General features: G+C 43.3%; 1 protein-coding gene across 2 annotated transcripts in view; it reads left to right on the forward strand.

Moving 5' to 3' along the window:
* AUTS2 (activator of transcription and developmental regulator AUTS2) overlaps positions 1 to 21609 on the forward strand; it is a 1199563-nt gene that overhangs the window by 429294 nt on the left and 748660 nt on the right. The gene's annotated exons all lie outside the window — the stretch shown is intronic.

Genomic DNA, 21609 nt, shown 5'->3' on the forward strand with positions numbered 1-21609 from the left:
GTCAGGGAAACCTTGAATTCAAATTTGGCCTCCACCTCCTACTAGATGTGTGACCCTGGCCAAGTCACTTATCATTTGCTTGCCTCAGTCTCCTCGTCTGTAAAATGGGGATAACTATAATGCCTACCTCCCAGGGTTGCTTTGAGAATGAAATGAGAGATTTATAAACTGTGTGGCACCTAGTAGGCCCATAATAAATGCCTGCTCCTTCCCCTTTCTCTCCGCCCTTCCCTGTACCTGTTAGGTTAAGCTGTGTATAGGTTTGATTTCTTCTTCCTCAAGTTCATTCCTTTCTGACCCAGTTTTTACACTGTTTCGACTCCCTAAGAGACCCAAGTGAAGCTACAGATTGGAAGGCCAGTGATGGATTTTGGACATGAATAAATATTCATAGTCCCTTATTTTCATAAAAGATTGTGGTTTATAAAGCGTTTCCATCTGTCCTCTACATACCTTTGGTTCTCCATCTCCTGGAGCATACTTGGTTCTCACCTCCATCTCTTGGGTTCTTCCTTTCCTTCACAGCTCAGCTGTTCAGGGACTTTGGTGAGAGCAAGTGGTCACTGAGCTGCTATCTGGCTCTCAATTTCAGGTACTCTGGAGAAAAAATCTAAGGAAGGAAGGAGGGAGAGAGGGAGCGAAGGAAGGAAGGAGTAAGCAAGTTGCATTGCTGGTCAAGGTTGAGTGAGTTGTGCACTGTTACACAGCTAGCAATTGTCTCAGGGCAGATTTGAACTCAGGTCCTTCTAACTCCATGGCTGGCTCTCTAGGCAGTACACCATGTAGCTGCCTCCAACTCCCTCTTTTTAAAAATAAAGAAACTGAGACCACAGAGGTGAAGACCAAGGTCACACAAGTTATCACCACCAAAGGCAGGATTGGAATCCAGGTCCCATGACTCCAGAACCAGCACTCTTTTCCCTATATCCCAAAAGCCTTTTTCTGAAATCCCTTAAGAGATAGTTGGCTAGGTAATGCTGTGTAGCTGTTGAGTCGTTTCAGTCATGTCTGACTCTTTGTGACCTCATTTGGGCTTTTCTTGGCAAAAATACTGGAGTGGTTTGTCATTTCCTTCTCCAGCTCATTTGACAGATGAGGAAACTGAGGCCAACAGGATGCAGTGACTTACCCAGAGTCACAGAGCCAGATTGGAACTGAGGTCTTCCTGACTCCAGGTCTGGCCCTCTATCCACTGTGCCACCTAGTTGCCCTAGGTAACACTAACACAGGTGAAGAGATTATTTCAGGGGTAATTTGGAGGGTTGGACTAGATATGGCAGAGGGAGAAGGTATGAGCATTGTGTGTGTGTGTGTTTGAACACATGGGAGTGGGAAGTATCTTTGCATCAGAGATTATAGCTCTGGGCTGAATCTGCCCGGGCATCGACTTTCCCCTACATTGGGGTCAGCCCAGTCTGATTTTGCTGATACCATGAGAATGCTGACCCTTGTGGGGAAATGCTTGGATCAGAGACCCTCCTCGCTTCCCCCTCCCACCCAGAATTGATTGACAAGGTGAGCCCCTGCCACTTTCCAAAGGTTGGAATGAAGATTGTAAATTACATTTAGCAAGGGAAACATCCAGGCTCATAATTTCGGAACCTATTAGAGGAATAGAAGAGCCCCTTAAAAACAGATCAGAGGAGGTTCAGGCCTGATCTCACACTGCCAGTTGTCTCCCCTGCTAGAAACAACTCTAGGGTCTTGAAAGCATCCTTTTAATGATCAGGATCCTCGCCTCTGTAGAAGAAAAGGCAAGCTAGATTGAAATGAGAGTCCCCTCATTAGCTGCAAGGCTTATTGGAAACGAGGATCATTTAAAATGCAGGCTGACTCTAGGACCTAATGCAATTTTGATGCAACAAATATGCCTTAAAACAGAAACAAACTGGGTGGCAAATTGATGCAAATATTTAGTGAATTGACATCAATGTGTATTACATCAAATCAGAGTCAGGCTGGGAACAGGATGCCATGGAGGCTATTTTTAAAGCTCCATTCCTGTCTCTCCCCTCAGAGGGGAGGGGCAGTGCATGTTTCCATTAATTCTAGAGTAATCGAGGGGAGAGACCCTTTCTAAGCTTTTTCAGCAACAACTCCATTGACGTAGGAAGTTATCTGGCATGTCAGGGCCGAGGCACTGGAGGATATTAGCCATCAATAATAGATTCTTCTCATTATGGAAATCTGGCTGGTGATGGTGGCAGTTTTATTTTTCCAACCTGGTCAAGGAGAAAAACATACATGCGTATGTGTGTATGTATATATGGTATTATTATATACTCACATATGTATGTGTGTATGTGTGTGTGTGTGTGTGTGTGTGTGTGTATACATACACACACAGCAACAACTTTTTGAAACTAGCCAGTTAATGAATGATCTCACCATTAAGTGGTGCACCCATTCTCCCTCATCCAGTGCTGCCCACTTAATTTGTTTCCTGTAGGACACCATCAAAACCAAGTAGAGGAGAAAATTTTCAACATAATATTTATACAACTATATTTATATATTATATATTTATAAGCATTTACATATATTTCCAATATATTTTAGTTTATTAAATATTTCCTGATTACTTGTAAAAAGTTTTTTCACATTATTTTTTTTAATTCAGAGTTCTAAATAGAGAGTTTTTGAAACCAGTAGAATGTAAGCCCCTCGAGGGCAGGGGACTGTTTAATTTTTGTCTTCATACGCTCAGCCTCTAACACCATTCTGTGAACATAGTAGGCCTTTCCTAAATGCTTATTGAATGAATAAATGAATGATTGAGAATGGTATAGTGGAGTCATTAGATGTAGAGTTGGGGTACTGGGTTCAAATCTTAGCCTCAGTAATTTGTGTCCCTCATCTCTGAGCCTTGTTTTCCTTGTCTATAAAATGAGGGAGTTTGAAAAGCTGACCTTTACAATCCCTTACTGTTTTATAATTCACGATCACAGAGTATCACAGATTGAGAGTTCGAAGGGAAAAACCTCAGAGGCCACTTAATCCAATCTGCTTATTTTCTCAATGTGGAGTTGAAGGCAAGAGAAATAAAGTCATTTTCCCCATGTCACACAATTACTATGTTTATAGGAGAGAGAGAGAGAAAGGGGCGGGGAGTGGGGCGACAGTTACAGTCACCTTTCTGTAAGCTCTGGACTCTTGAGTCACTGATGGATTGCCTTGGCCAAATGCAACCAACCCGTCGGAGTGTTGGCGAAGCTTGCAAATGAATCACCGGCAGTGGACAGGAACACAGTACAGCTGCACGTATTTGGCACAGAAGGGTGTCAGCTGGCGCCCACTAGTTAATCAGGGGATGGATTAAAACTCCAAGGGAAGAGAGGCTGATCTCTGTTGTTCAGCGACAAAGCTGGCCCTGCCTGCAGACACTAATTCTAATAATAATAATGCCCCTCTGTTGCAGGCCATTAAGCTGTACACTCATCCCCTCTTGTCCAGCTCCAGGACATTGCCAGCAACTGTTGCCAAGCCCTGTTGGCTCTTGAAAATGAAATTGGACAGACAGAGGTGAGACCAGGCTGGGAGTCTTTTCTGTCCTGGTTGGCCCAGCATGGCTCACATGAAGGTGGGGATGAGGGAAATGAAAAACGAGAGATGCAGAAGGTTTAAATGTCATTCTGAGGCACTGTTGAACATCCGAGGTTGGCAGTTGCCAATGGCTTGGCATGAACCAGTTGCAGTATTTGTAGATGATGCCTGTTTCGATGATGCCAATGTGTGTTCCAGCTGGGCTGACTACTTCACTACAAAAACAGCAAATAGACCTGGACGTATTTTGTCTTGACAAGTTGGAAAAGTTTACCTGTTTCAGATGGCTGTGTTGATTTTTGTCCAGGCTTTTTGGGATCCTCTGAGGGCTGATGGAGTGTAGTTGATTTCCTTTGACATAAAAACATGCACAGACATATAAAGCGAGAAACAAATGTGTACTCACATCTGAGGATCCATGATTTTGTCCATATTCACATTTCCTCCCATGATGAAGATAATGATCTCTCTGTAACTTAGAGTTAGGGGTGGGTGAGTTCCCCTATCGGTGGAGTCTTTACAGTGGTGTGATCCCCTATCCGTGGAGTTTTCATACAAGTGGGACCCCCATCCATGGAGTCTTCATACCAGTGTGATGCCCTATCCACGGAGTCTTCGCACCAGTGTGATCCCCTATCCATGGAGTCTTCGCACCAGTGTGATCCCCTATCCACTGAGTCTTCACACAAGTGGGACCCAATATCCAAGGACTCTTTGCACCAGTGGGGCCCCCTATCCACGGAGTCTTCGCACCAGTAGGATCCCCTATCCATGGAGTATTCACACCAGTAGGATTCCATGGGATTTTAGAGTATATGCTTCGAGAATTACTATGTGTAGATGCTTTCATCCTGCATCCAACCCACCTATCAGTCTTTCTGCCCTTAGCTAGGACAATGCTCAGAAAATAGACACATTATATATCTTTTTTAGAACACACAGTATTTCTAGTTGGTTGAACCTGCTTAGAATTTGTGTTCCATTTGCGTAGTCTAGAACCCAGGGTTATACCCACACTAAGATGAAATGTTAGCGTAGGATTTCGGTATAGATTTGTAAGATTTCTAAGATTATTGATTTAAATCTGAAAGAAATCTTATAAGCCTTTTATTTCACAGATGAAGAAGTTTAGACCCCCATAGCTTAAGGGACTTAGCTAATGAATTACCTGACAGGTAATATATGACATAGATGGATTTTTAATCCCACTTCTCTGATTCTACATCTAGTGTCCTTCCTGCTGCAACTTAAACACGTGGGTATGTGGGTCCTTGTGTCTTACACCTAGGGTAATGACTATGCAAGTAGTGATTGTGAAATATGTGTGTGTGTGTGTGTGTGTGTGTGTGTGCACCCCCTGAGCTTGACACACTGTTTGAACAGCTCGACTAGCAGCTGCTATGGGGGTGAAAAACCAACGTGAGCCCAACAACAAAAACGCTGCAAGCCCAGGTTCTTTTGATCTGCTTTACTAAGGAAAGCAACGTTAAGGGGTTAACAATCTTACTTTAATCCAGCATACTGACAGCATTCACTTAGTTCAGTGGAAAAAGCCAGCACCCTGAACTTCAGAGCAAACACAAACAAATTAAAAACATCAGCAGACAGATCTTGTTTGATTCAAATCTCGATTTATAGTTACCAGAGTTTAACAAAGTCTGAACATGTGGATTTACAAGCTGGAGGGCTCTTAACTACAGCTGCTCGCAGTCTCCACATTAGCACACCACCAAGAGTGAGAGCCCTAAGCAAATAGCTCTGTTGTCTCTTTAGCCGTCATCAAACGTCATCTGAGCCACCAGAACTTGGGCTCCTACTATTGGCTCTGGTCTTAGCAACTCCACTTAGGACCCTGAGCGCTTCATGCCCGCATGGGCTTAGCACCTAATAGATAGGGGTTTGGACCTGGCGCTTAGCACCTAATAAGACTCAATCAAAGACACCCAACTTAATTGATATTACACACACATACCTTTTTTCTACTCCCACACCCCCAGTATGTCCACCGACATACATGTGTACATACACACACTATAATACATTGGTAGAGATTAAAACATAAATAAGATCCTCGTTGAACTGACAATCGATACTATTTGTAATGCACTCTATTTAGATACTTAAATGGATATGTGATTTTATTGTTCATCTGTTCCCAACTCGTACAGTTTAAGACCACTTCATACCTTCCCATCATCTGCATTCTTCAACACATTCTCGATAGAGCATAGAAACAATGCACTTGGAACACCACCCCCTCCCCTTTAAAAATATAGCTCTGGCATATTAATGTAGTGCTTTAATTCTTGTCTTTAATAGAATTTTAATGACCATTGAATTCCACCTATATCTGAAAGGAATCCCTACCTTAACAAAGCTACCAAGTGGACATCTAGCCTCTGAAGGCCTGTTATCTGTGGGGCTATCTATATTCTGTGACTGCCCATTCCATTTTGTAATAGCTGTAATTTTAGGAAGTCTTTCCCTCCCTCCCTCCCTCTGTCCTTCTCTCCCTCCCTTCCTCCTTTCCTCCCTTCCTTCCTTCCTTCCTTCCTCCATCCTCCATCCCTCCCTCCCTTCCTCACTTCCTCACTTCCTTCCTTTCTCCCTCTCTCCCTTCCTTCTTCCCTTCCTTCCTCCCTCCCTCCCTTATTCCCTTCATTCCTCCCTCCCTCCCTCCCTTATTCCCTTTCTTCCTCCCTCCATCCCTCCCTCCCTTCCTCACTTCCTTCCTTTCTCCATCCCTCCCTCCCTTCCTCCCTTCCTTCCTTCCTCCATCCCTCCCTCCCTTCCTCACTTCCTTCCTTTCTCCCTCTCTCCCTTCCTTCTTCCCTTCCTTCCTCCCTTCCTCCCTTATTCCCTTCCTTCCTCCCTCCCTTCTTAGACCTCATGTTCTTTGCAGCTTTTACCTTTTATTCCTGCTGCTTCCCTCTAGAGTCAGACAGCACATTGCCAGTCCTTCTCCAGCAGACCAGCCTTTCAGTTACTCGAGGGCTGGAGGGCCTTTCCTGGAGTCTTCCCTTCTCCTGCCTAAACATCCCTAGTTCCATGTGCTTGATTTCCCATAACACGGATGCTGTCTTCGTTGCCCGTCTCTGGACTCTCCAGCTTACCCTTAAGCTGTGGCTCCCACATCTGGGCACAATGCTACAAAGATGGCCCAGTCTGGGCACAGCACAGTGGGAGTATTGGCTCCACATCCTTAGACGCCATGCTTCTTAATTCAGCCCAAGGACACACTACCACTTTTTCTGGTTGTGACTCGTCTTGAGCTCGGCATCCACTAAAACTGTGAAAGCTTTTTGGAAATGCGTCTGTCTAAGCGCGCCTCTCCCATCTTCTCCTTGGGATGTCGTTGTTTTTTAGCCTAACTTTAAGATATTTTGTCTGGCTGTTCATGACCCCTTGGGATTTTCTTGGCAAAGATACTGGAGTATTTAGCCATTTTCTTAACTATTCATTTTACAAATGAAGAAACTGAGGCAAATAGGATTAAGTGACTTTTCCAGGGTCACACAGCAAGTAAGTAGCCAAGGTCAGATTTGAACTCAGGTCTTCCTGACTCTAGACTCATCACTCTATTCATTGTACCATCCAGTTAACCCCGAGCCACCGTGTTGCAAGCTTATGAAAGATCTTGTTTCCTTTTGGAACCTCTTGCCTCTCTCCCTGCAGATGTTAAGTAACCTCCCAGCTTTGGGAATCAATACTTGGTCTCTAAGCTGCTGAACCCTCTCTGTCTGCCCATGCTCAGCCTCCTTCCTGCTTCCTCTAGCAGCTCTCCTTCTTAATCCATTCTAGACTCATCCAGTTCATGTTTCTTTCTTTAAATTTTATGAGCCTGCTATTTGCTTCTTTATGAAAGTCATTTAAAAAGAAAATAGAGATCAATGGGGCATCTTTCTGGAATCCCACCAAGATGGCCAGGAGACATTAACAGCTCTCCTCCTTACTGATAGACACCCTTCTTTTTCCAACCATTCATATCCTTCATGGCCATTTCCCATGCAAAAATCGTTACTGCTTAGTGTGCTGTCGCCTCCTTCTGCCCAGGCCACTTTTTCCTCGATTCCCTGAGTGAATAATGGACTTACCCAGGGTCATCCTCCAGTATGTGTCGGAGATGATAGTTGAACCTGGAGTTTCCTGACTCCTCAGCTGGTTCTCTGTCCTCAGTACTGATTTTAATGGGTGCCTCTCATTATATAAGCAATTGCTTGTGCAACATATATGTCTGTCTGTGCATGAATAGAAGCGTGCATACACATACAATGTCAACTGAGATTGGCATGAGTCAGGATTCTGAAGGTCTCCATCGATATTACTTGCTTTGGGATGTAACGTTTTTGAGCACTGAACTTTTCCGGGTCTTAAAGTATTCCACCTGGCCAAGATGAAGAGCGTGGGTGCACGCTCATGCGTGTGTGTGTGTATGTGTGTTACCATAACTGTAATTTTGTGTAAGGAACTCCCATATGAGGAAATTCCTGTACCAGTGCAGCTGGGCACCCATTCTGCTGATGATGGTTTTAGAAAGTTGCTGAGAGATGTGAAGAAGTTAAGTGACTGACTGACCCAGGGTCACACAACCATTATGTGTCTGAGGTAGGGCAAGAACCCACCTTTTTGTTATTTTTTTTGTTTTTGTTTTTCCTTGCTTTCTATTATCAAATATATTATACTTCCTCTTTAAGATTATAAAGTAAGGTTTTTAAAATCTGTTACTGTCTAACCAAGCCTTTTCATTTCCCTCTGAATGCAGCAAATCAAAAATCTTTGCAGACCTTTTGTAAGCTGTCCCTGTCCTTCATAAGAAATTAAATACCACTGTGCGTGTCAAGTGCTCTTTGGAGTGTACTAACCTTTCCACACCAGTGCGTGTGGCAGACGGCACCAGGCCTAGCTGGGTACTTCCTAGCGGATGGTGGGTCAGTGGGATATGAAGAATAGCCTGGGGACAGCTAGATAGAGTGGGTTCAGTGAGTTTGCCTTCACACATCAGGATGGATTCTCTCCAGGGCAGAATGCCCGAGCTGAGTGGACTGACTCTTCCGTGGTGGTAATGTTTGTTCTCTTAAGTCGGGGCCCAGAGGACCACCGTTTCTATGTAAGAGAGGTGGGGTGGTGGTGGAGCAGGTGTGAGATGCCCACCCTGGTGGCCTCTGGTGTCCCGTTTGGTGGATGGAGAGGATGTGAAGCATGGGCCGGCTGATTAGCACTGGCACTTGATTTTTTGCTCGCCAATCAGGAAGCATGGGAAATGGGATCCAGTTTCCCTGATAGTGTGGAAGTAGGGATATTACTGGGCAAAGAAATGCTTGCATCTTTTGATTCTTAGCCTCCTTTTTGGGGGAAGACATAAAGAAATGTGTGCCAATAAGGAAACACCAAGTAAGTGCTGACTCTGTGCCTGGCCCCTGTGCTCAGTGCTAGTGATACAGAGAAATAAAAATTACCAAAAATTACCCTCAAGGGGCTTATGTTTTGATGGAGGAGAGAACATGTAAAGAAGTGGGAAAATACAGAGTAGAAAGAAGGCCACTTTAGAGTGCTGAGTTCACACAGCTTGGGGCCTAGGAAAGCCTGGGGTAGTATGGAGCAGTTCAGCCAAGGCTTGAAAGAAGCCAGGGAAACCAAAAGGTGAAGGTGAGAAAGAAGGGAGATTCCACGCATGAGGGATAACATCCAGTGCCAGGGATGGCAGATGGGTGATGGAGGGCCACATGCAAGGAGCATGAGGTAAGCTGGTATGGCCGCACTGTGGAGTAGTGGCTCAGTGGATAAAGTGCCAGGCCTGGATTCAAATCCAGCTTTAGACACTTAATAGCTGTGTGACCCTGGGCAAGTCACCTACCCCTTTGGACTCAGTTTCCTCATCTGTAAAAATAAATAAGCCGGAGAGGGAAATGGCAAACCACTCTGTTATCTTTGCCAAGAAAACCCCAAATGGGATCACAGAGAGTCAGACTGAAATGACAAAATATTGAAAAGATTGGGTGGAACAGAGAAAAGTGTGTAAAGAATAGAAAGATAGGAGAATGCTAGATTATTAAGAGCCTTGAATGCCAAACAAAAGGATTTATATTTGATCCTCTGGGTAGTAGTGACAAACCACTTGTCCATACAGTGAACGTGTAGGCCATGGGAGATGAGGTCAGGTTCTTATGCGGTCAGGAGGACTGGAGATGAAGGAGCTGACGATGTGAATGATCTCGTTTTTCAGAGAAGTAAGGGAGTGGATCTTCACTTGAGAGGGTGAGGAGGGGGTGCCAGGAGAGAAGCCTTTATTGTCCCACTTCCACCGCCTTCTCCATTCTCTTGTGTTTCCATAACTTTACCCCCAAACTCCTTCAGCTCAATCTCTTTGCTGCCACAGAAATCCTTGTGATGAGGAGAAAGGCAGAGAGGTTCCAACCTGAAGATATGTTCACACACACACACACACACACACACACACACACACACACGTTTTTATTTTTTTCTTCCCTTGCATGTGGTTGTAATATGTGTGTGCTCATGCCCAAATATTGTGCGGTGTTGAGGCTGCTGAACAAAGACATAACAGGGTCTGCCTGTTCCTTCCCAGTCTTTGAGTATCTGTAGGGCCCCACGGACTAGTTAGGTATCTTTGATTTCACATCGGTTTTAGACATTTTCATTATTGTATTTCTTTGCTTGGACTCAAAATTCGGTTAGACTTTTGTTCATTTTAAAGGATGTAGGTTTGTGGTAGCGAGTGTGTTGGCTGGGAATGGTTGGACCCGGGCTTGTGCTGTGGAGACGGATGGAGGATTCAGCATTCTCATTGTCCATAGTCACCCGACTTCTTTCATTAGTGGTCACACCATGTTACTGTTGATTTCACTCCCACTCAGAAACCAAAGTCAGGCTGGGCTCTCCCTTCTTCCCCCTTCCCTTCTTTCCTGCTCCTTCCCACCCCCTCCTCATCCGTTCCTCCATTCTCTTCCTCCCCATTATATCTTCCCTTTCCTCCTCCTCCCCTTCTTCTTCCTCCCCATCATCTTCCTCTCCTTCTTCCTCTTTCCTTCCTTTTCTCCCACCTCTCACTCTCTTCTTCCTCCTCTCCTGTCTGTTCCCCTCCTCCCCAACTTATTCCTTTTCTTTCCCCTGCTCCCCTCACCCCACCTTCCTCTCTAGTCACCATCTTTTCCCTATATGGAAATGACAGGCAGCTTGCTTAATTGACATTCTAATTAGAGAATCCTTCTCACTGTTCCCAATATCACGATCACTGTAGACAGAAGGCAAGAAGATGGCTGCAAGCCTCTTCCAGGCTTAATGCTGAGCTTGGTGGCCTTTCCTCCCCATCCACCATGGCCATAGACAAGTCCATTGCACACAGAATCAGCACTTGGGCTCTGAGCTGTCCGACCCTCTCTGCTCACACTCAGCCACTGCCCCCATTCCTGTAAGGTGTGGCGGCACACCTTACCCATCCAAGACTCTTCCGGTTCACACCCACATCACGAACTGTTCCATGGATGAGTTGGCTGCACCCAAAGGTTGCCGTCCACAGGCACATCTTCTCCAATCCCACCTTCTTGCTGTAATCCGGGGGATAATTAGCGGCTCTCTTACCTGCATGACCCAATGATCTTGTATTCATGGACAAGCTCACTTCATTTCTGGATCATACGATCAGGAGATAAAGTGTTGGAAGGCCATCTAGTCCACCTCCTCCATACTACAGATTAGGATACTGAGGCACAGAGAAGGTAAGTGATTTGCCCAGGGGCTTACAGGTATTAGCTGGCATTGGCAGGATTTGAACCTTGGTTTTCTGCTCTATTATCACTCTTTCTGTGGCACCGGGTTGGCAGAATCGTCGATGCTGGTGGCTCACTATCTCCTTTACCAACTCCCTCATCACGAGCGTTTTTGCAAACAGCTTTATCATGAACAAGAGGAGATACTACTCTCTCTCATTCCATTGCCCTAGTTTAAGGGGACCTTTGTCAAGTAGGACTGAAAGTTGTACTTGGGATGTTCAGGGACATTTTTGAATTTAGCATGTGGTTCAAATTAAGATGACTTGGGGCTTAACCTCAAGTGTGTGTGGAATTGTTCATGTAGCCTAGAGTTCATCTAATTTCCCCAGAGTCCTCTGGGCTAGGCTAAACGGCAGAAGTACATATTAGACAGAAGGAGGGGTCCACTTGCTAGTTTTGCCAAGGAGAATATGAGATAAGGTGCTGACTCCCTAAGTATTTTCTAACATAAGTTTCTTGTAATTTTTGACTATACTGTTGGACTAAGATGTGAAAAATGAACATCCTTTTTTTTTCTTTTAATCGTTAAAAATCTGAAAACAAAGAAAGAATTGATTTTTTTTGTTTTTCATTACCTTAATTTTCCAACATATTCCTCCTCTCTTGTCTACCCAGAGTATCACATAAATGATAAGTTAACAAAGTGATAACTAACAAAGAATCAGAAAGAAAGAAGGAAAGAAAAAGAAAGAAAAAGAGAAAGAAATGCCATCCCCTTTCTCCTCCCTTTTGCCTCTTTCCATCCCCAAACACATGATGAAATTGTGTAATCCTTAATCATCTCTCCTCTTGCCTGAGTCTGGGACTGGACAGATCAGTTCCCATTGGTTCTAGGGGGAGAAGAAAGTGTCTTTTCCTTTTTTTTTGTTTTTGTTTTTGGCCTTTAGTCACTTTCTGCTCTATAAAATCAAATTAGACAATGTTAATTCAATTAATGGTTGAGCTGTAAGTTTTTCTTAGGGCTGGGCAGTGGAAACAGGAGGGCAGCTTCTGATGGTCCACAGGTTTAATGACAGCATCTTTGAAGAGTGTTGCGGCAGAAGAGAAGTCTAGAATGGCTTATTAACTGGTTTTATTAGCTGTTGACCTTCACTTTCAGCATCCTCTTGGCAGTCAGACTAAAGTGAGAATGCTCTTACCGTTCTGATTAGCCTGGATCTAAAGATAGTCAGCTGCTAGGTCACCAGTAAATTAGCTTAATCAACCCTAAAGAGCTGGAGAAACATTTTCTTCTTTATTAAAAAAAAAACAAAAACAAAAATTAAAAAAGAATCCGGTGTCAGAACAGTTCATCAGAGAAGATGGATGGAGCTTCTGGATGGACACAGCCTTTTACAGAAGGTAGTTGAAAGCTTGTCTCTCTGAGACTGAAGGAGAATCTTAATGTTTCCTCACCCTCCACCCATTTAGTTTCATCATGTCTTGGTTTTAGCACTTTATAAATATTTGTTGTTTGTTGAGTTGAATGGAACAATTGGGATTTCTGAGAGGCAGGCTGGAAATTATGGTTGCAAATTACTCATCTGTTCCCAGAACTACACTGGATGGCCCATAATTACCGGTTAACCCAAGGAGCCTAGATTAGACAATCCATGGCCCATGTTATACCTTGTGATAAAATATAAGCTGTTTGAGGGCAGGGGCTTTTTGAGTCATTGGTAGAAATGCAGACTGAAAAAGCAGTGTGTTTGGCATGTAGTAAGAAATGCCTGCTGATTGATTGGTTGGATGAATGATGGATCCATTGCCTGTGATTGCCCAGGAATCTGTGGGCAATCTGATGGTCTGTGCTTGAGGACCTCCATTCCCTGGAAATGCGCTCCTTCCCGAGGGAAACCAACCCAATTGTGGATAGCTTTCTTTACAACGAATTTAAATTCTCAGAAAATTCCACCAACTACACCCTAGTTCTGTCTTCAGAGGCCATGGGGAAGGAATCTGACTCTTCTTTCAGGTATCTTTGGACCCATCAGAGACTTTTTTTGAATCTAAAAACACCCCAAATTGTTTTAACCTTGTTTCAGTCCTTGTATCGTGCGTGTGTAAATGTGCTCACCAACCCTGATCACTTTCCTCTATTTGCACTCCAGCTTCATCGTAACTTTACCAGAAGCATGGCTCCTAGAAGTGAATGCCATACACTGGGTCAGGACTGACCAAAGAGTACAGTAAATGAGGCCCTGGTTAGGGCTTAATATGCTCATACTGGCTCAAATAATCACCACTTCATTTTCTACATGCTAACAAACCATTTCTTTAATAATATGCTTTAGAACTTTTAAAGGCATCGTAATCCAGATCGGTGGTTTTGGGGTTGGAAAATACGAATAACAATTTCTTACCTAAATGTCAATGGCGTATCTTTATTTCCTACCATTTTTCAAATGTAATTAATGATGAGGTTTAAATTTTTTTTAAACCTTGACTCAGTCAATAAAAATCTATTAAACGCTTTCAATGTGGGCCACCACGTCAGGCACTGGGGTTACAAATTAATAGAGAAAAATTCCTGTCCTTAAGGAGTTTACATTCTAGTCAAGGAGAATATTAGGGAGTTTGTACATTGTGGTCTAGTGGGAATATTGCTGGACTTGGATTCCAGAGACCTGTTTTCTAGTCTAGACTCTGCCGTTAAATAATTTGTTCATCTTTAATGATTTGCCCCATTTCGTTGCACCAACTTTGTAAGATGAAGGGAAACGCTGGAGCACCTGGGTTCAAATCCTGCTTTGGATTCTTACTGTCTGTCTGGCTCTGGGAAAATTACTTAACTACACTGTGCCTCAGTTTCCTTGTCTGTAAAACAGAAGGATTGACCTCAATGGCCATTTGAGCTGCAAATATACAACCCCCTTATGCTGTGATGGTGGATTATTGGGTAGTGAATGAGGTCCTTTCCATAATTAAGCTTCTCTTATGCAATCATCCACATTTCTTCTGCTGCTTAATTTTGTTTCCTGATCTCCATTTACCTCCCATCACTTCTGATACCATTAGCATCTTTGTTTGGTCTTTTCAGGCATGTCCAACTCTCTGTGACCCCATTTGGGGTTTTCATGATGAAGATCCTGGGGTGGTTTGCTATTTCCTTCTCCAGCTCATTTGACAGGTCAGGAAATTGAGGCAAACAGCGTTAAGTGACTTGCCCAGGGGCACACAGTTGGGAAATGTCTGAGGTCACATTTGAACTCAACTCCTCCTGACTCCATGACAGGCACTCTATGCACTGTACCACCCAGCTGCCCTCCAGCCTCATCGACCACTTGGCTTTTCAGCCGTCCTTTCCTGGTTAAGTTAATATCCAACCCATTCTTGAGTATTGCCTTTTTGACTTTGGGGTCAGTGTTTGGAGGTGGTGAGATGCCACTCTAAGATTGTCTTTGTAGTCATGTTAGGCATCAAGCAAACGCTGTCTCTTGGATGACAGTTCTCTTATTTCGTGTCCTTTCCTCTCCTTTCTCTTCCATCTCTCTCTGCCGAACCCCGTCTCCCATCTTGCTTCCCTTCTCTTTTGATCCTTTACAGCCTGTGGTTTCTCTGATGCTTTGAACAGCAGTAACAGTCAGACACACGGCCCTTCAAGCAAACAGAAATGCCTCAGGCCCTGCGTGGCTCCAGGGGGCCTGGAATCACAAATGAATCAGAGGACAGGGTCTACCAAAGAGGGGAAAGAGGAATGTGTTCTCTGAGTGGAAAACGTGGAAACAGTCAGCAAAGCCGAGCTCCCTGGGGCTGCATGTGTGGGCTCTCAGTCTTGACTTAGCTGTCAAGAGTCTGCGTGATTCCTGCTTAGGAGTAACACTTATGGAGTACCAGCTGTATGGAGAGAGAGAGAGAGAGAGAGACAGAGAGAGAGAGAGAGAGAGAGAGAGCGAGACAGACAGAGTGATAGAGAGAGAGACAGAGAGAGAGAGAGAACTCAGCGGCTCAGGCACTGCCGAGAGTGTCCGGGGATTTGGACAGGAAGGATCCCAAGTCTAGAGATAGAAGGGAACCTAGAGGTCATTCCCTGTATTAGAGATGGTGAAACTGAGGCCCGGGGGGACCATAGAATGGTAACCTCCTGCCCCTTGAGAAGCTGGCAATGCATTTCAGATGTTAAATGTGAATGTGCAGTGAAATGAAAATAATGACTCGTAGTCATTCATAACATGTAAAATAATAGTATTAAATAGCAACCATGTTGGTTGGGACTGGACATGGGGTTTCATTGGCTTAGGGACTTTCTGTTGAGGCATCCCCTTCCACTCCATGCCTTTTCTTCAGCCTATAGTCTCAGAGCCTTCCTTGCAGCCCTGAGAGGTTAAATATGTCACCTAGAGTCCCCTGGTCAGTACACACCAGCAGCCGGATTTGAACCCTGCTCTTCGTGTCTCCAAGAGTGGCCTTTGTCTCCATTGCACCATGAGACATTAAGCTAAACGATTTTAAGCGAGTGTTAACTGTCATTAATAGTCTTCCCATTCATTATCGAATCTGAACCTCACAACATCCGAGGAAGTGAAGAGATGTCAGATAATTTTCCATTTGTCACCTAGACACTGTCAGAGGCAGAACTATAGGGTGAATGACATATTCGTGATAAATTATGGAAGAATTATGAAGTGGGATGGGTGTATTACTAAAGGAGGTCCAGGAAGGCATGTTCTAAGCCGTGAGCTGGCCAGGCTAGGCAGCATCAGGTATAGGATGCCCCTCCATGGGGCCAAGCCGTTCATGCATAGGGTAACTGGATAAGCTGGGGCAAGGGGGTGAGCAAGTTAGATTTGTTTTCTGAGGTTGCTAAGTTACATTTCCTGCTGTTTGCTCCCCAGAGCCCAGTTTCCTCATCTGTGAAATCAGGGGGTTCGATTTGCTAGGGGTCTGGGGTCCCCTTTCAGCCTTGATCTTGTATCTGATGAGTTCAGATTTCTGTAGTGATTCATAATTAGTGACTCACTTTTCTCTTCTTGACTCCATTATCCAAGTTTTACTGATGAGGGGACTGTGGCTCAGAGGGGCTTTGTCTTTTCCACCATCTCCCACCTCGTAAGGCAGAAAGACGGGCCTAGACAACCCCCTGCTGCTTACTGCCTCTTTCTACTATAGCACGCTGTAACCCAGCAAGCAATCTGGGGACTCTGCTAGCTTGTGCCCAAGAACCGAGTAATAAACTGTCCAACTCTACCTTCTAGCAATTTTGTTTTTGCCGAATGGTTGAAGAATGAATGTGTCTGACTGGAGAGAATCAAATTGCTTTTAAGGTTTCGAGATATCAAACCCGCAGGACTGAACTCAACAGACTTTTCTCTATCTGCAAATGATGGTGGGCGTCTAGTACCTTCCTCCCATGCAGCTTAGGGAGAAAAGAAAAGTGTTAGTCATGCCCCCAACCCCTTGCAGTCTCCCTTACTAGATTGTGCACTCTTCCAGAACAAGGATTTGGGGGGGGGGGCAGGAAGAAGAACTTTGTTTATATCTCCATGGCTTAGCATAGTTCTGGGCATATACAATAAGTGCTTAATAAATGCTTATTGATGCTCTTTCTTTGCCAGCTGAAATCATTTTTTTTTTGGGGCAGGGCAATTGGGGTTAAGTGACTTGCCCAAGGTCACACAGCTAGTACATGTGTCAAGTGTCTGAGGCTGGATTTGAACCCAGGTCCTCCTGACTCCAGGGCCGGTGCTCTACTGACTGCGCCACCTAGCTGCCCCACCAGCTGAAATCATAGACATGCTTCAGTACCCACCTCAAATTCCATATGAAGCCTTTACTAGTCCCCAGTGTCAGAAAAATTATTTGCTTCCTGAGAATTCTTGGACATTATCATAGTTAATAGAATAAAAATTATTTATATATCCCACATAATAGCATCACAGTGGGGGAGCTGGATGGCACAGTAGATAGGGCACTGAGCCTGGAGTCAGGAGGACCTGAGTTCAAGTGTGGCCTCAGACACTTACTAGCTGTGTGACCCTGGGCGAGTGACTTCTCCCTGTTTGCCTCAGTTTCCTCACCTGAAAAAAAATAAGCTGGTGAAGGAAATGGCGAACTGCTCTAGTATCTTTGTTAAGAAAACCCCAGATGGGGTCACAGAGAGTCAGACATGACTGAAATGTCTGCAGAACAAAAGCATTACAGAATGTTGTCCGACCCAAACAACCTGTGTTACTCCATGTGCCTTTATCAAGAGGATTATTTTTGTATGTATCTTATCTCCCCTTTCTTATTTGTGGTTAGATACTATGTTCTTAATTGTTTTCCCCCCTTTTAATTAAATCGCTCTCATCACAATAGAGGTTTAATAAATTCATGTTGTTATTACTGCTTGAATGCAACTGATAAAGGAGAAATTGCTTCTTCCTGGCGTAAATGATTCCATTTTTGAACAAATGAATTTAATTCAGCGGGTGTTTATTAAGTATCAACTATATACAAAGTGCTGGGTTTACAAAGATAAAAATGACGGATCCTTGGTCCTTGAGGAGCTTTTAATTTCACCAGGGAGATCAAATGTACAAGCAAATATCCTATTTATTTTATGCCACAATTAAGTGGGGGGAAAGGACCTCAAATGCTCAGGGGAAAAAAAAGTTCCAGGAAGAAAAGATCATTTATGGATTTTTTTTTTTGCAGGGGAGGGGTTATAGTTGTAGCATGGTTTAGAACAGAGGTGCTGATCAGTCAGCCTGGGGGTGTCATCCTGAGTAGGGAACGAGATGCAAATCTAATTGAAAAATATTTAACAATATAAATAAAAATATTATCATTATTAAGTCATTTCAGTCATAGCTGACTCTCCATGACCCCATCGGGAGTATTCTTGGCAAAGATACTGTATTAACTTGCCATTTTTTGCTCCAGTTCATTTTACAGATGAGGAAACTGAGGCAAACAGGGTTAAGTGATTTGAACAGAGTCACACAGCCAATAAGTGACTATGGTCAGATTTGAACTCAAGTCCTCCTGCCTCTAGGCCCAGCACTCTATCCATTGTGCCACTTAGCTTCCCCTATACCCTTGATACATCCTTCACTTTCCATGCTTGTGTTTACTCTGTTCCCTTTGCCTAAAACCCAACCCTCTCCCCTTGAATTGCTACCTACACTCATAAGGCCTTTCCTGATTTTGCTCAGCCCCTAATTAACTTTACCAGTAATTCCCTTTATCGTGTAGGAATGCAAACTTCTGGAAAGAAGGGATGGTTTTATTCTCTGTATTTGGATGGCCAGCGCCCAGCACTCCTATCTGACAAGTACAGATAGTTAATAAATGATGATTGATTGATTGACGTGTTTTATCCAATAGGATGGATGCCTCTTTTTGACAACTGAGAAATAATAAGAGACCCCCACTTCCAGTGTTTGTCATGAGGCTCAAATGAGATGGAATACGTAGGGCACTTTGTAAAATTTAAAGCACTCTGGAGTACCAGCTCCTAATTATTATTATTTAATTACTACAATTCTTGATGTTTTATTATCATTCTCTAATGTGTTTGCTTTAAATAAGGTCATTAAAACATTATTATTATTATTTATCAGTAGCAGGCTTGTGGTTGGGAATATTTGGGAAAGGAATGCTGTACATGAGCTGAAGCCTCTGAAGTTTTATTCCTATAAAAGAAAGGTTTTAAAGTCTCACCTCTTTGAATGTAAAGTTTTCTAGGGCGGAGACATTTTCACTTTGGGGGAAGTCTTTATCAAGTTAAGGGCCATTTATTTTTGAAGGGATATGTCAATCCAATCCCCTGTGGTCCATTTGCCATATGTAAATTTCTAGGTCAAAGTATCCCTCCCTGGCCACCATTCTTTTTTTGGGGGGGTGGGGTGGGAAGTTGTCTCCTATCATTAGAATGCAAGCTTCTTGGAGGGGGAGGCTATCTACTTTCGTATTTTTATCCCTTGACTTTAGCATAATTCTTGGTACATAGGTTGTAATAAATGATTTTTCATCCACCCATCCATCTGTTACACCCCCCCCATGTAATGCAAAGCACAGAGTAGGCCCATAATAAGTGTTCCTTGTTTGATTAGAATCCAGAACAAACTATAGGAAGATACTAATTTGTTAAAAATCAATGTAATTTGTTTTAAATACTCAGTATATGAAAAATATGAAATATGAACAAAATATGAAAAATGAAATTTACAGTGCAGGAAAGTTAGGGGGTGACTGCTTTACAAAATAGCTATTTTACAAGAAGGATAGATTGATTATAGGAATCTTTTATGTAATTAATCCCTACAAGTCAGATTGACTTAACAAATTTAAAAGAAAATCCAGGGGTTTGGAGATCTTGGTTCTCATGCTTGGTCTCTCATGATACCAGTCAGGTCACTTAATGTATTTGTCCCCATGAAGAAGAGGCTGTAATGGATAATTATTTAACATGTATTTCTTCCTCTAAAGTTCTTTAATCATAGGACACTTGTGATGTGATGTTTTAAAAAATCTATTTACATAGACTCTTGGGTCACAGATCGCTTGCACAAAGTATCCGTTCACCACATATCAGGCTGGTCAATTCCAGGCCCTTGGAGAGGAAGGTCATTCACCTCCCTCTTTTCCTGAGAGCATCTCAGGCAATCAAAGAGCTTTCCTTAGCTTCCCCTAGTGAAAGAACCGAAATCAATTTCCTGCAAAAGTAAAAACTGGCCAGTAGCACCATCTGCAGGCTGTTAGAGAGGAAAGCTGTTTTTCTATGGCTGAGAAGTTGAACTAGAATTTAGAGGGAGAAGGAGAAGCAAAAGACACATCCTGGCTTCCACACTTCCTACCTACAATGTCCACACAGAATTATACAAAGAAGGTAGTTTCCAGGATTACTTCTTCTCCCCAAGCCCCTTAGTCCTCCCCTGATTAAGTACGTGTATCCCTCCGTGAAAACGTTCAACCCTTACAGGTGCTGTGTGAGCTCATCTGGAATAATGATGAACTCCACATTCTTGCTCGGATCGGCTTTCCCTGTCACTTAAAATCATTTTTTCTTGCATGTCCCCCTTTATTTTTCCCCTCTTCTTTGCCTCTTCTTCTCCCCTCTCCTTCCTTTTTGGAAAATGAGCTTTCCTTTGTCTTGAAGTCCATGTGTGTCCTATAAGGATCATTCACAGAATGAAAGTACAAACATGAAAGCTGTCTACAAAAGGATGCACTGCCACAGGCTCTCTGGTAGCCTCTGGAAAAGGGGACACAGTGTTTGTTTCAGCTTTGTGGAAGAAAATTTGATGCAGAACCCCACTCCTTTTTAGAATTAAAGTTTGGTTCCCCCCTTCTTCTCTGCCCCCCCCACTTTCCTTAAATTTAAGTTGGAACCTGTTGATCAGAGGCTACCTGGGCATTCAGTTCAGCCTTTGAGGTTCTGGAAGGGGGAGTAAAATCAAGTCATCCAGCATTTATTAAGCATCTACTGTGTGCAAAGCACTGTGTATTAAAACGCTAAGGATCCAAAGAAAAGCAAAAAACCTCTTTTCCTACCCTCAAGTAGTCTATGGTCTGATGGGGGAGACAGAGTGCAAATAACTGTGTACATATGAGGTCTGAACTGGGTAAATTGGAGTCAGGAGCATTTGTTTAGCGTAACAAGATAGTGTCAATGGTAATATAAGTTTTGCTCTCAGTGTCTAATCTCATTCTAGAGTCTAGGTATTCTGCTTTATCTAAAAAAACTGGGAATTTACCTTTGCCACCAAGATATCTTGAAATCTCAGAAATCAAAGGGTTGTTTAAGTTTAGTGCATCTGTCTTATAAGTATGTGTGTTATTTTACTGAATAGAATTTAGACACTCTAAGGGAAGAGAATGTGTGTGTATTTATGTATGTGTGTGTATATATATATATGTATATACATATATATATACACATGTTTTCATACCCCCCAGGGCCTACCACAGAGCTCAGTCCATAGCAGGTACTTTATATATGCTTTCTCACCGATTTGGAACTGGAAATTGCTTAAGAGAACCAGATCAGTGAGAACAGCCATTTTGTTAACTTTGCTAGAAGTGACATCCTTTGAGGTTATGAATTATATTTTATTTTTAGTGCTGCGGCCGTGCTAAATGCTTCTGAAATGCACCAAGGACAGGAGGAATGCAAGAAAACATTGCAAGATGGTGAGAAGTTGTTGTTTTGTTTTTCCTCCCCCCTGGCGATGAGCAGGCTATATTACATCGCTTTGCTTGCCTTGAGGAATATTGCTCAACCTGTCTCATTTTTTAGCGAGATATGGAATTCAAAAGCTACACAGGAGAGCGAGATAAATCACAGATCGGCATCCCCAGCACCATGAGCCAT

The sequence above is a fragment of the Trichosurus vulpecula genome, chromosome 7, assembly GCF_011100635.1.
Source record: "Trichosurus vulpecula isolate mTriVul1 chromosome 7, mTriVul1.pri, whole genome shotgun sequence".
NCBI lineage: Eukaryota > Metazoa > Chordata > Mammalia > Diprotodontia > Phalangeridae > Trichosurus > Trichosurus vulpecula.